This window comes from Cryptomeria japonica, chromosome 9 (genome assembly GCF_030272615.1).
Source record: "Cryptomeria japonica chromosome 9, Sugi_1.0, whole genome shotgun sequence".
NCBI classification, from domain to species: domain Eukaryota; kingdom Viridiplantae; phylum Streptophyta; class Pinopsida; order Cupressales; family Cupressaceae; genus Cryptomeria; species Cryptomeria japonica.
Genome location: NC_081413.1, coordinates 722,787,888 through 722,800,824, shown reverse-complemented (window position 1 = coordinate 722,800,824; position 12,937 = coordinate 722,787,888). Strand labels below are relative to the sequence as shown.

Sequence of the window (12,937 nt, the reverse complement as noted above, 5' to 3'; positions counted from 1 at the left end):
CAATACCAAAAACAGCAAGCTGGAAATGCATAAACAGCAACCCATAAACTCACTAAATCGCTCATATCTCACTCAAATCTCCTTCAATTCACCCCAAATCACTCCCAAACTAACACTAGACAAGTAGCAACTAAGAACAAACCAAAGAAGAGCTACCAAACACCCCAAAACACCCTACATGCATCCCATTGCACTCACCAAAACCCACGCATAGCTAGATAATTTTGATTTGCAATATAAAATCTAAAACTCAAAATATGGTGTTGCAAACTTACAAGATATATCGCCAATAGCATAAAGAAGGTTTGAGCCAATACCCAAAATGACCAGTCGGTCAGGCAGGGAGGTATGATTAAAAACTTGCTTCAACCACAGAAAAACCAGCAACTCCAAAGAACACACCACACTTCGAAAATACTGAAATATGCACTGAAAATGTCACAAGAATACACCACTCAACTAGGTACTATATCTCAAGTACAAAACTAGTAAATACTAGGGAGCTGCACTCGGAAGCTTCAAAGTTCATACGCCAATCCGGTAGCATAACGATGCAATTTTTCCAAATGCCAAAATGAGAGCCCAAGGCTCATATTTATAACTTCATGCTCCCCCAAATGCGAATGCAAATGGCACCCAAACTCACTCAAACTCCTTTCATTTCATTTCAAGTCTCCACCCAACATGGCGCCCACTTCCCTTCTTCCTAGGCAAAGTTCGAACTTTACTTTTGGTGACATTTTTTGCAACATAAAAAATATAAAACATGAGATGTTTTATCATTCCAAATTGCCACCAAATATTACGCCATTGACTTAGGAAAATAACACATTGATATCAGATAATTATTTTTCCTAAGTCATCCTCAATACATTTAATCATGTAATACAAATATTAAATATTAAACCTTAGAACAAGGAAATAAATTTAATTAAATCACTTATGACTCCCATACTGATCATCAACAAAACCAGGATGAAGCGAAGTAAAGAAGACCATAGAACTACTCCAGGATTAGGACCCTGTTCACTACCAAAAATAGAAATGCTCCATACTACCACTTACTAAAAATTGTAAGTCATGAATTACTCCTCCGAAAAGCATGATCTTCGCACCCAGGGATAGAGCATGGAAAGCTCAGTAAGACAGCATCATCCAAACAGCCAAACCCTAACTTACTAAAAATAGTAAGTTCTCGCTTCACCAACGTTTACCACTCTAATTCTCCATTCCACATAGCCTACGGGTCTCCGGAATAGGCCAATGGACCACTAAAAGCACATCATTGAGAAGGGGACATTACAGTCCGCCCTCTCCAAAATTGGTTGTCCTCAAGCAACTGTAAGGCTGGATGCAGTAAAATCTCTTCATTTTCCCACGTAGCATCCTCTGCTGGCAAATCTTTCCACTTGATCAAGTATTCCTTGACCACCCTTCTCCTCAAAGAACGCTCCCTGAAATCAAGGATAGCTTCAAGAATCAAAACTAACTCTCCCTCCTCATCAAGCGGAGGTAACTCTGCCGAAGCAACAACATTATGTCCAAGAGCCTTCTTAAGGCGAGACACATGAAATACATTATGAATACTGTTGCTCGCCAATAGTTCCAACTCATATGCCACTTCTTCGATCCTCTTGTTGACTCTGAAAGGCCCATAGAATCATGGTTTCAATTTCTCAACTCCACTCTTCTTGAGAGTAGACTGTCTGTAGGGTTGGAGCCTCAAATAAACCATGTCGCCCGCCTCAAAGGTGCGCTCAATCCACTGCTGATCAGCATACAACTTCTACTGATTTTGCGCATACTGGAGAGTGTCCCTTCGAATCCTGAAAATATCTTGACTCTGTTGCATCATATCCTTCGCTTGAGGGGTTTCACTATCACCAAATACCAAGTCAGCGAAGCTAGGAGCTTCATAACCATATAGTGCCATGAATGGTGACATCCAGATGGACATGTGATAGGAGTTGTAGCAATACTCTCCTAGGTGAAGCCATCTCACCCATGTATTTTGTTGCTCCAAGACATAGTTTCTAAGGTATCCTTCCAACCACTTATTCACTATCTCGGTCTGCCCATCAGTTTGTGGGTGATAACTTGTGCTTGGAGTGAACACAATTGCAAATAATCTGAAAATCTCTTGCCAAAAAGCACTTAGGAACTTGTTGTCCCTATCACTCACAATGTTCTTCGATAACCCATGTAACCTGAACACCTCCCAAAAGAACACTTCAGCAACCTGAGCTGCTGTAAATGAGTTGGTGATGGCGAAAAAGTGAGCAAACTTAGTTAGTCTACCCACCACCACATAAACACTATGCTTCCTCTAAGCCCATGGCAACCCAGTGATGAAGTCCATGGATATACTTTCCCATTTTTGATTAGGAATGGGCAAGGGTTGTAACAAACCAGCTAGCAGAGTGTGCTCATCTTTGTGTCTGTAGCATGTATGACACTCCTTGATGTACCTCAAAACATCATTTTTTAGTCCCTTCCAAGAAAACCTCTCTCGGATCTGCCTGTATGTCTTGAAGTAACCTTGGTGACCAGCAAGGGGAATGTCATGGAAAGTCTTCAAAATCTTCTCCTTCAGCTTAGATTCAGCCACAATGAAGATCCTTCCTTTGTATAGAATCAATCCATCAACCAATTTGTACTTCTCATCATGAAAAGCTAAGTCACCAGGTTCGAATTCGAATTCGAAGTTTGACAACTTTGAAATTCGAATGAAGTTTGATGAGGAAAAAATTCGAAATGTATAAAATTCGAATTAAATTCGCCATATGTAATTTTTTTAAATTTTTAATAAATATATTTAATATATCTATAATATAATATTAAATTTAAAATTAATATAAATATTTTACAATATAAATTAAAATTATTGGAAATAAAAATATATTATGAATTTATAACACATTATCTTTATACATTACTAAATTAAAAATACATCTATCATAATTTTAATACATTATCTTCGGGGTGGGGGGGCTCACCACAACTATAGTATATCGAGCCTTTAATCATTATCTTTATATATTAATAAATATGTTTAACGAATACGATAAACTCCTCTTTGAAAGCGATTTTTCGCAATGGGACGGCCAGAGCAATATTTCATCAAATCGATGGTTTTCACCCATTCCTCCCGCCACTGAAGAGTAATCTCCTTTCCACGATTCCTTGCAACTAATCAAGCATGGAAGAATCGAGTCGGCACGAGTCTTAGTCTCCCCCCATCCTTCATCTAATCTACAAAAAAGCAATTCGATCCGAAGAGTCTCCTACACTTGTCAGCTTGGATTAAGAAAGTCGAGCCTGTCTCAGTCCCAGTGTGATCCTGCGCGACGCCTTTTATGTCTGTGGGCAAAAAACCCTTGCTCTAGCATAGCGTAAGGAGAATACATTTAACCATTTTTGGATTCGTGACGATAGAATATATTTCAATTTAAAAAACCCTAGTTCTGCTCCGTACGAATTTTGGGCCGAATTTAAACGAATTTTTAATGTTTTATTGAAATTCACCGAATTTCGAATTTCATGTATGAAATTCGGCGAATGCGGTGACTTAGATGAAAAGTACCCTCTATGATACTGGTTGCAAACTGATTTTTGGCATAATCAGCAAGCAACAAATCCCTCCAATCAGCAGTAAGCTTGCACAGTAAGCTCAAATGGGGCCTTCTGGACAAGGCATCAGCCACTATGTTATTCTTTCCTTTGACATACTCGATATCAAAGTCGTAAGCCTATAGCTTACTCACCCACTTCTGCTTCCTTTCATTCAAATCTTTCTGATGCATGAAGTGTTTAAGACTGTTATGATCAGTCTTATCAGTCTTAACAACGAACTTACTCCCCACAAGATACTGCTTGAACTTTGCAAGGGCATGCATTATGGCAAGCATCTCCTTGTCATATATCAATATAGCCTTTCAGGCCCTCTAAACTTCCATCTTTCAAAGACTATAGGATGCTTGTCTTGCATGAGGACTGCACCAACACCTTCTCCAGATGCATCACACTGCAGTTCAAAAGGCTTGGTGAAATCAGGTAGAGACAAAACAGAGCAGGAGCTCATGATCCCCTTAAATTGATCAAATACTGTATGTGCCTTTTCTGACCATTCAAAAGCTCCTTTCCTTGTAAGATCTATGAGAGGGGCAGCCAACTGAGAGTATCCCTTCACAAACCTACGATAGAAACCACAAAGACCCAAGAATCCCTTTAAGTGTGTTATATTCTTAGGAGGACGCCAATCAATGATGGCTCTAATCTTTTCAGGGTCTACCTTCACACCTCCTGCACTGATAATGTTACCAAGGTAGAGCAATTCGTCCATTCCAAATTCACATTTGGACTCCTTTGCAAACAAGGACTCGAATTCCAGTATGCTAAACACTTCATCCAAGTGTTGTAAGTGCTCCTTCCAAGATTTGTTGAGGATGAGTATGTCATCAAAGAATACGAGCACGAACTTCCTCAACTATTTCTGGAAGATTTTGTTTATGCATGACTGGAATATGGCAGGGGCATTAGTCAAGCCAATGGGCATGACTAGGAACTCAAAATGCCCAAAGTGGCATCTGAAAGCAGTCTTCTCCACATCTGAAGCTCTCATCCTAATCTAATGATACCCCGACCTAAGATCAATCTTAGAGAAGAACATTGCACCATGTAGCTCATCAATGAGCTCATCAATTCTCAGAATAGGATACTGATTCTTTATAGTTTTTTGATTAAGGGCCTGGTAGTCCACCCACATGCGCATGGTCCCATCCTTCTTTTTCACCAAGACCAAAAGAAACTGCAATATCCCAGTTATTTTTTTTGTTTTTAAGCCAATAATAATCATCCACAAATAGATAACTCGTTAAGGTTAGAAAGCATAAACTGAAAACTTGCTGGAAAATGCAACCCTTCCACTTTATGATCACCAAGTGCCCAATGTGGAAAGGTGAGAACATACGGTGAATAGGGGATCGTTAGATCTCAATTCTGCTGAAAAATGAAGTGGATTACAATACTGGACGACAAGCCAGCCCCTTTCGCTTATCCAGCGGGAATGCAAGAAACTTGGCGGTGAACCAGCCAAGAGAAACATACAAAGGCACAAATCACTCAACCGCGATATTTCAACGAGAGGACTGAAATTATAAAACAATCTCAACTCAACCGCTTATGCAGCAGGAGGACCATTACAATTAGACATCACTTGACCCCACTTATGCAGTGGGAGGACCGAATTACAGTTTACTTGAAAATAGGCGGCAAGCCAGCCTCTTCCACTTTTCAGCGGGGTGAGAGTTACAAGCTAGAATTGGTTAGTAGTACTACTAAACCTTACAATAATCAAGATAATGTAAGAAGAGAGTAATGCTGAACATCCAAATAAGAAACATGAAATTTCTGCTAACATCAAAATCTATACGCTGGAATTACAAAACCAGCAACCTATGGATTCACCAAAACGCCCATAACTCTCTCATTACTCACCCAATTCACCCAAAATTTGTTCTAAACAATTGCTATATCAGCTACAATGAAAACAAACCCCAAGAAAGCCATTGAAACCCCCATATTTATTTTGCACGCTTCCCAATGCATTCACTAAACCCAACGCCTAACCTAGGAAGTTCGATTTACAATATAAAAATCCACAATCAAAATAAGATGCTAAAAACTTACAAGATGCATCGCCAGTGGTAGGAAGGATGGATGAGCCAGTACCCAGAATGATGGAATCGCCTGGCCAAGAGGTATGAGCAAAACACACTTTCAGCAGCCCCGCGACCAGCAAACAGAAAACACTCCAATCTCAAACAAAACACTCCACAATCTGCAACTCACTCACCAACAGCACTGGGAATACATGGACACAGCTACGTACTATCTTGCAAGTACGAAACTGAGACTTAGCTAGGAAGCCACACTTCAAAGCTCAGATTTTCAATCGCCAATTTGGCAGCATAACGATGCAAATTCATTTGATCCCAAATGAGAAACCAAGCACCTGTATTTATAGATTTTTCCCTCTGAAATTCAAATGCAAATGGCGCCCAAAACCATTGAAATTCAATTTCATTTCATGTCAACCTCCCCTAGACATGGCATTAATTTTTCCAAACTTCCTAGCCAAAGTTCAAACTTTTTCCTAGGTGACAACTTTGCGATATAAAATTATATAAACATGAAATATTTCATCTTTCTCAACGCCACCTTTTTAATGCCACTGACTTAGGAAAATAACAATATTGCTGGCAGATAGATATTTTTCCTAAGTTGCCCCATAACACAATTAATCAGTAATAAAAATAATTAAATATCAAACCTTAGGATAAGTAATTAATATTTAATTAAATAGCTTATAACTCCAATACTGATTAATACCAAAATCAAGGATGAAACCGTGCGATGAAGACCACTAAACTGTGTTGAGTCAAGACCCTGTCCAAGACTGCTAAAAATAGAAATGCTCAACACAACCACTTACTAAAAATAGTAAGTCAAGAAATACTACTCCGAAAAACATAATCTTCGTGTTGATTCAAGTAGCATCGATTAGATAAACCCGTATACCTATCTATTTACATCAAATGAAGAAAGACGGTAATGCAGATATATATTTCATATGAATGATTTATATATCGAACCTCTTCATTATCAAATTGCAATTTTAATACATGTCCAAAACATCATTGATATATAATCGGGTTATATTAGATTTGACCCGAATTAGTTATCGGGCTTGTTTGCTTTGATACCGATTCATTATCGGGTGTGTTTATATCGATATGTTATCATTTACAATGGCACCGATTAGTTATCATAGACACCGAATGGATCGGTTGACATTTGGAAGAGTCACGATCAAGTGACATCTTGGTCGGACATGTCTAAAAGACATGTCCAATCAAGGTGCCACTTGATCATGACTACCTTACTATATATGCATCATTCAAAAGAAAGGGGATGACATTGAAATCGATACATGTTCATCCTCCATACCTGCAGCAAAAGAAAGACAACAATATTATTGTCATAGTCATAATACCTAAATCTTAAATACACCATCTGAAATATAACTTGGTCATTAAATTGGAAATTGCAATAACATTTACATGGTATCAGAGCCAAGTTATCGAACCTGAGGCTATTCAATTTTGTGGAAAATTTAAGAACTAGTTTATATCAAGCATTCTATTTCTCTAATGGCCAATGCTATGAGATTCGAAGATAGACTTGGTGTGGGTGATGATTTCTCCGCATGGAAGTTTAGAATCAAGATGATTCTAAGGGAGAGCAAAGTCTAAACTTTTATCAAGACTGAATCTACGGAACCAGAGACCGAACCTGACAAAACATCATGGTTAGAAGGAAATGAAAAAGCAATCAAGATTATTGTTGATGGGGTGAGAAATAACATAATGCCCATTATAAAGAAACATGAAACGGCTTTTGAAATGTTCAAAGCACTTGTGAACACATTTGAGATATCAAATGCAAGTCGAACTCTGGCCTTGAAGCGAGAAATCAATCATATAACCATGAACAAAGGAGAGACAGTAAACGCCTACTTCATGAGGATCTCAACTCTAAGAGATGAACTAGCAACTCTAGGATATGAGATCCAGAGCAAAGAGTTAACACTCATTGCTCTAGATGGGTTGCCTAGTGCATGGGAAACATTTGTCTAGGGCATCAGTGCAAAGGACAAATATCCTAAGTTTGAAAGACTAAAAGATGACTGTCTCCAAGAGGAATCTAGACTGAATAAGAAAGGAATAAAACATAAGAATATAGATGAAGACCTACAAGTCCTAAACACTAACTCCACCAAGCAAAACAAGAAAAGGCAGTTTAGAAAGAGAAAAGGTCGTCAAGGCAAGAACACTTCAAAGAAGGACTTATCTCACATCCAATGCTACAGATGTGATCAGTTCGGACACTGTTGCAAAGTGCCCAGAAAGAACCAAGCAACATGCTACATTTGCCAAAGCAGGAAAGACTAAAGGGGAAGATGACTCCGGAAAGTATGTATTCTACTCAGCACTCACAAGCCAAGCTTCTAACAAGATCAACTCATGGGTGATTGACAGTGGTTCATCCAAGCACATCACAGGATTTAGAGAAGTACTTGACTCCATGACAGAGGAGAGTAATGAGGAAGTAACCATCGGAGATGACTCCACACATCCAGTCAGAGGAATGGGAACCTGCACCATCAAATTGAAGACAAACATATCCTTACGGCTCGAAGGAGTACTATATGTCCTCGGCATCAAAAGGAATCTAGTCTCTATATCAGCACTGGAAGATAACGGATACAGAGTGACATTCATGGAGAACAGAGTATTGGCTTGGCCAAAGAACTCTTCCATCAAGAAGGCAAAGACCATTGGACAGAGACAGGGCTATTTGTATGAGCTGTGCACAGAACCCAACCTAGCCCTAATCCATGAAGCCACTAATGCAAATGAAGTTTGGCATAGAAGATTAGGCCATCTGAATTTTAGGGCTTTATCTTCAATGGGAAACATTGTCATAGGTTTACCTAAGTTAAAACAAGATCATTCAGGGGCATGCAAAGGATGTGCCCTAGGTAAAAATACCAAGGGTACATTCCAAAATAGTACTAGGAAAACTAGTAAAGTTCTAGAGTTAGTTCATTCTGATGTATGCGGACCTATGTCCGTACCCTCTCTAGGGGGATTCTTGTATTATGTAATATTTGTTGATGACTACTCTAGGAAGACTTGGATCTACTTTCTGAAATATAAAGAATCAGAAGAGATCCTCTATAGGTTTAAAGAATTTAAATCACTAACTGAAAACTACTCAGGAAACAAAGTTAAAACCCTAAGAACTGACAATGGGGGAGAATACACATCAGATTCGTTTACAGAATTTTGTAGAGATAATGGGATTAAGAGGGAGCTTACTATACCTTATAACCCCCAACAAAATGGGGCAGCTGAAAGGAAAAATAGGACTATAGTCGAAGCTGCCAAGACCATGATTCTAGATCAAAACCTTAACACAAATCTCTGGGCAGAAGCATCCAGCACCGCTGTATATATACAGTACAGATGCCCACACTCCCATCTTGAAGATAAAACTCCTGAGGAAGTATTCACTAAAATTAAGCCAGATATCAGCCACCTTAGGATATTTGGGTGTCCTGTCTATATCCATGTACCTAAAGAAAACAGACTAAAACTAGACCCTTTTGGAAAAAGAGGAATGCTTGTAGGATATAATGAAACCTCCAAAGCCTACAGAATCTATGTACCTGGTCAAAGAAATATTGAACTAAGTAGGGATGTAATCTTTGAGGAGGACTTAGCCTTCAAAAGAGCTCAAAGCTCCATAGAACCTGAAATCTATGTCCCTATTTCTAACTTAGATGAAGATCCTGCTCCTGAGTTTCAGAGGGAGAATCTAGATGAAACTGAAAATGAAAATGAACACTCACCTAGAAATCTCAAGAAAAGACCACTATGGGCCACCAAAACAGTAGAAGAAGCTCAGAGGTTTGTTGCTCCTTCAGGAACCTTTAGAGAAAGCAAAAAGCCTAATAAATTTACTAGCTATGTTGCTCTTATGAATGATCTATCTAAAAATGAACCTGACAATGTAACTGATGCCCTTAAACATCAAGTATGGAAGGATGCTATGTCTAAAGAATATCAATCCATAATGAAAAATGATGTATGGGAGATTGTTCCTGGGCCAACTAAGAAATCTGTTGTTTCTTCTAAATGGCTTTTTTTTAAGATTAAACATACAGCAGATTGCAGTATTGAAAAACATAAGGCAAGATTTGTAGCCAGAGGGTTCTCTCAAAAGGAAGGAATAGACTATGAAGAGACATTTGCTCCCGTAGCCAAATATACCTCAGTAAGGATTGTGCTAGCCATTGCAGCAGCAAAGGGATGGAAGGTACACCAAATGGATGTAAAGACAGTTTTTCTTAATGGAGAGATCTCTGAAGAAGTATAACTAGAGCAACCTGAAGGGTTTGAGATTCATCATGCAGAGTCTCATGTGTGTAGACTCAAGAAAGCTCTATATGGGCTTAAACAAGCTCCCAGGGCCTAGTATGAAAGAATTGACACATATCTATCAAAACTAGGCTTCTCTAAAAATGATGCAGATCCTAATCTCTACTACAAACAGAACAAAGGTAATATGCTAATATTGATTTTATATGTTGATGACTTATTAATCACAGGAGAAGATCACCTTATAGATCAATGCAAGAAAGATCTATCCAAAGAATTTGATATGAAGGACTTGGGATTCCTTCATTATTTCCTAGGGTTAGAAGTATGGCAGAATTCTGATAACATTATCCTAAACCAAGGCAAGTATACCTTGGACATCCTGAAGAGATTTGGAATGCTAAACTGCAGACCCATGACCGCTCCAATGGAAACCAATCTTCATAAACTTAAAGAAGCAGCAGCAAAATCACCTTCTACTGACCCCACTCTATACAGGCAGATGATTGGGTTTCTTATGTACCTAGTAAATACAAGGCCAGATATCTGCTATGCAGTGAATGCTTTGAGTCAGTTTATGTGTGAGCCAAAAGAGATACACCTGGTTGCAATAAAACACATTATGAGATATTTACAAGGCACCTTAAATCTTGGTCTCAAGTATGAGAAAGTTGATCTTAATCTACACGGATTCACAGATTCAGATTGGGCTGGAAGTGTGACTGATAGGAAAAGCACCTTTGGGTGCTGCTTCAGTTTGGGATCAGCCATGATATCCTGGATCAGCAGAAAGCAGTCTTCTGTAGCGCAAAGTTCGACCAAGGCTGAATACATTGCGGCCTCCATGGCTGCTCGAGAAGCAGTGTGGCTTAGAAAGCTACTTGTGGGATTGTTTGGTGATCCTATGAAGCCTACTTTTATCCATTGCGACAATCAAAGCTGCATAAAACTTTCAGTGAATCCAGTGTTCCATGATAGATCCAAGCATATTGAGATTCCATACCATTACGTGCGAGATATGGTAGACAAAAATGTGATCCAATTGGAGTATGTGAATAGAGGAGACCAGACTACAAATATTCTGACCAAACCCCTTTCCAGAGTGAAGGTTGATCACTTCAGAAAAGGTTTGGGTATGATAGAAAGGTAATTTGTTTTGTAACCTATACTTGCATATCAATAAGATGTTTAATGTGTAAACTTCTTTGTCGAGTTAGGACTTCTATGGGTGTAACCCCCTCTGTTCATATTCAAGAAGTGACGACTTCTCAAATATTGTACACTTGTATGGGAACATCATAAGGTGACGATCTTATGATGTTCAAACTAGTTATCGTGATAGGATCTCTGGTATGTCATGGATGTGCCATGATTGTGTTGTGATATTACATTTGAAATAGAATGCTAGTGCACTTATCACAACTTGGATATGTTGAAAATTTAATTATTTTCATATGATTATCCTTAGTATTGCGTGTGTAGGCAATACTAATATCACGTGCTTAGGTGATATCATGTCATTACAAATTGACTAACCCCTTGTATCACGTGTTTAGGTGATACTTCATAATTGAATGGTATAATCCTATGTAGAGTAAGATTATGTAACCTTATAAGCAATCCCGACCATCATAAGAACTGAGATGATAGATATGGTAACTTTATCTTCCCTAGCTAAGAGGGAGTGTTGATTCAAGTAGCATCGATTAGATAAAACCGTATACCTATCTATTTACATCAAATGAAGAAAGATGGTAATGCAGATATATATTTCATATGAATGATTTATATATCGAACCTCTTCATTATCGAATTGCAATTAATACATGTCCAAAACATCATTGATATATAATCGGGTTATATTAGATTTGACCCGAATTAGTTATCGGGCTTGTTTGCTTTGATACCGATTCATTATCGGGTGTGTTTATATCGATCTGTTATCATTTACAATGGCACCGATTAGTTATCATAGACACCGAATGGATCGGTTGACATTTGGAAGAGTCACGATCAAGTGACATCTTGGTGCCACTTGATCCTGACTACCTTACTATATATGCATCATTCAAAAGAAAGGGGATGACATTGAAATCGATACATGTTCATCCTCCATACCTGCAGCAAAAGAAAGACAACAATATTATTGTCATAGTCATAATACCTAAATCTTAAATACACCATCTTGCATATAACTTGTTCATTAAATTGGAAATTGCAATAACATTTACACTTCGCACCCAGAGAAAGAGCTTGGAAAGCTCAGTAGAACTGCATCGACCAAACAGCCAAACGCTAACTTACTAAAAATAGTAAGTTCTGACTTCACCAAAGAATCAATTGCATGTTATGCCACCCTGGAGTTCATGGAAAATCCAGAAGGAAACCATAAGCAGAACTGAAAAATTCCCTCCTGACAAACCCTAAAATGCTCGTGCAGAACTCCAAAAAAGTTGGAAACCTTAATTCTCCTTTCCAAATAGCCTACAGGTCTCCGGAATAGGCCAATGGACCACTGAATGCACATCATTGAGAAGGGGACATTATAGAGACCGTACAATTGGAGCGGGAAATCTATATTGCCAAAACATAAACGTACGGCCAACAAGCACAGGTTCGTACGGTGTGTGGGGATAGTATGGTGAGGAGTTGGAAACGACCGGACCGTACCAGCGGCACGTGCAAGGAGATTAAAGAGTAATAAAACCAGATTAAAGTGATTAATCTCGGTTCAATGGACACAAAGAGGAATAAGGTGGATTGGAGAAAACGGTTGCAACTGTTAGAAGAAAAGTTACAGGCAGGGAGAAGAATCACTGAATCAAGTAAGGACACAGGCAAGAGAGTTTTGCCATCAGGTGTGCGTGTTGCAGGTAGCCTGGGGATGAGCAGCACTCTGAAAGGCAAGAAACACCGTCCGAAGACTCAGTCGG

The 12,937-nt window shown here is 38.8% G+C and overlaps 1 protein-coding gene across 4 annotated transcripts in view; it reads right to left on the bottom strand.

Moving 5' to 3' along the window:
• The window catches only part of LOC131067435 (glutamate receptor 3.4), a 136,173-nt gene that overhangs the window by 82,477 nt on the left and 40,759 nt on the right, over window positions 1-12,937 (bottom strand). Inside the window, exon 1 of one of the 4 annotated variants that reach the window (XM_058002450.2) lies at window positions 5,689-5,774. The exons of the other annotated variants lie outside the window; for them this stretch is intronic. The gene's annotated coding sequence lies outside the window, so the exon portion shown is untranslated. Of the gene's footprint in view, window positions 1-5,688; window positions 5,775-12,937 lie in introns of those variants that run through there. 4 annotated transcript variants of the gene reach the window in all.